The sequence below is a fragment of the Propithecus coquereli genome, unplaced genomic scaffold (genome assembly GCF_000956105.1).
Source record: "Propithecus coquereli isolate 6110/MARCELLA unplaced genomic scaffold, Pcoq_1.0 Scaffold143, whole genome shotgun sequence".
Taxonomy (NCBI): domain Eukaryota; kingdom Metazoa; phylum Chordata; class Mammalia; order Primates; family Indriidae; genus Propithecus; species Propithecus coquereli.
The window spans coordinates 3170253-3172841 of record NW_012138636.1 but is presented as its reverse complement, the minus strand read 5'-3'; the positions used below and the strand labels follow the sequence as shown (position 1 = coordinate 3172841).

The window sequence follows — 2589 nt, the reverse complement described above, 5'->3', positions numbered from 1 at the left end:
CTATTCTTAGCAATAAATTTGTGAAAGCTCCGTTTTTGTAGCTAACTACAAATAAGTCCTTGTGACCTATCGAGATGATGAACTATCTAAGTGCCAAAAATTAGAGTAAATGTTTAATTTCTATGGAACAGAACAATTTAGAATGTCCTTTATTTCTTTCTCATGTTGGACAATAAAAAAGATTAAAACTATTTTAGAAGTCAGAAAAGACTTCTTCAAGGGACTGACACATAAGCTGAAAGCCGAAAGATAAGGAGGAATTAGATGCTTTTGGAGAGGTGAGAAGGGCTCTCCAGGTATCAGGAACAGCATGTGCAAAGGCCCAGTGGCAGAAGGGGGTATGACAAGTCCAAGGGACTAAAAGAAAACCACTGTCGGTGGAGTGGACAGAGTAAGAGGGAAACAGGCACAAGACGAGGCTGAGAGGTAGGGTGAGCACATAAAGGGCTTTTGTGGTCCACAGTGAGGATTTTTAAAATTAAATTCTAGGAACAATGGAAGCCACCTCCCGCCATAAGAGAGACCATGATCAGGCTTGCATCTTGAGACCCTCACTCTGGATCTCTGTGGAGCAGGATTTGGGGAAGAAAAAGAGGAGATACCGAGATCCTAGTTAGAAATCTACCGCCAGAACCCGTATGAGGGGCAATGGAGAAAGAAGGATGTACAAGAATGCAGTAAGCAGGAGTACGTCTGGGAGGCAGGGCTTACTTGACATTGGCTACTCTACCATAGGGTTCAAGTTTTCAATGGTGTGTATATAAATAATCATTGTGACGGGGGAGGGTCAAAGAGAAGGGAAACTAGCTAACCTCAAAGTATAAGGCCCAGATCCCTGCTCTTCACTGGAAAGGTAGGTCAAGGACCAAAGCCATAGGAAATTGGCCAGATTTTGACTGGCAGCTTAGTTTAGTCCTGTCCAATGAGAGAAAGAAGAGAAGTTGTTTGTTTTAATGGATTCAGGAGCAGGAACCACTCATTTAGGTATCTACTATAGAGTTAAAATAAATAAGCTGCAAGTCTTTGGGCAGAGCTGCAGGGTGAAATGTGAAGTTCTGTACCATGCCTGGGAACAGCCCAGCCACCCTGGCAAAAAGACGTCCCTTTGTCTTAAAGATGCTCAGAGATCACGTCCAACGTGTAAGAAATTAACAGTTCTTGTGTTTTAAACATGAAACGCACAAAGTAATATTTCTACTGCATGTACCCATTAAGAATGATTACCTCGGGTTAGAGCTGATACTGTAAATAAGAGTTTAACCTCCTTTAAAGGGGACCTTGTCCCCGCAGAGCCTCTGGACTAATCTCTATTAGGGAAAAAGGCCTCTGAGTCACCCTGTTCGGAACCACAGGTTGCCATCTAGTGGCTACTCAACAAGAACATCTTCAGAGGGACTGGGTTCTCACAGGGCCCGTGAACAGGCATGGGAAGCATAAGCCACTAGCCTGAGACTTTTTAGAATACAGCCACATCTTCAACCCAAGTTTCCCCATGTTTTTCCGTGTACCATGTATAATAAAACTCACGGAAGCCACAGGGTGACAATGTCACCCTTCCAAGAGCACCATTTCCCAAAACAAAACATGCATACAATGTAAGATCCTTTATTTCAGTTTGCTGCTGTAACAGATTCAGAAGTGACAGAAATCAGTACAGTAACCCTAAAGGTTATAAAATCAGAGGTAACTTTACCCTATTACCCAGGAAAAAGCCTTCGTTCCTTTGCTTATTAGCCCAAAGGTATTTTTCCGGCCCATCATCAGTTTTACACAAAGTTAGCTGCAGTTCTAACTCACTTTTTTTTTTAAGCTTAAACACTCCCACCATTAGACTAATTCAACAGAGGTGACCTCAAAACCACACGTTAGAATAAGGCAATAAACAGTCAATCAAAACAAGAGCTGTGTCTTCTCTGGCTGAGAATGAGCTAGGGAGCGTAGAGACGCACGTTCCCCACTAGCTGCTGCCACAACTTCCGCTACGCTCACGCACCACCACTTGTTCCGGACTGACAGCCCCAGGGGAGGCTGAGCACACGATTCCTCTAGGCGGCGGTGTCAAGCAGACTGAGCTCTGGGTGCCCAGGTGCAGGCCGCATGCCATCCACCTCGACTGCATCTTTCAAGGCGTAACACAGAGTAACAATCTGTTTTCTTGAATGAACCTCTTAGCGAACACAACACACGTGTGCACACGCACACACACATGCGCATGCATACAAGCACAAAGCGAATACATAAAATCCCTGGTTTTTTATTATGAACCAAGTAACACAAACAGAATCTTTATTATTTTTTTATCACTAGTGTAATGAAGTTTTAATTTTGCCCAAAGCCAAAATCAGAATATATAAAAGAGAAGATGGCCAGTATTTTCACTTTTAAATTATACTTTACTCAGCTTTTTCTCACTGCCTAGAAACCAGATGCTAAGCCTTTGCCTTTTAAGTTCTAAACCTGCAGGGTCCACCACAGCAGCCACTAGGCACATGTGACTGGGGAGCACTGGAAACGCGGCTGATACGAACTAAGATGGGCCGTAAACGTAAAATACCTCAATGATTTTTAAGAAATATTGATTACATGCTG

General features: G+C 43.2%; 1 protein-coding gene across 1 annotated transcript in view; it reads right to left on the bottom strand.

Annotated features, from left to right (window-relative positions):
- DCUN1D4 (DCN1, defective in cullin neddylation 1, domain containing 4) overlaps positions 1–2589 on the bottom strand; it is an 81558-nt gene that overhangs the window by 24058 nt on the left and 54911 nt on the right. The gene's annotated exons all lie outside the window — the stretch shown is intronic.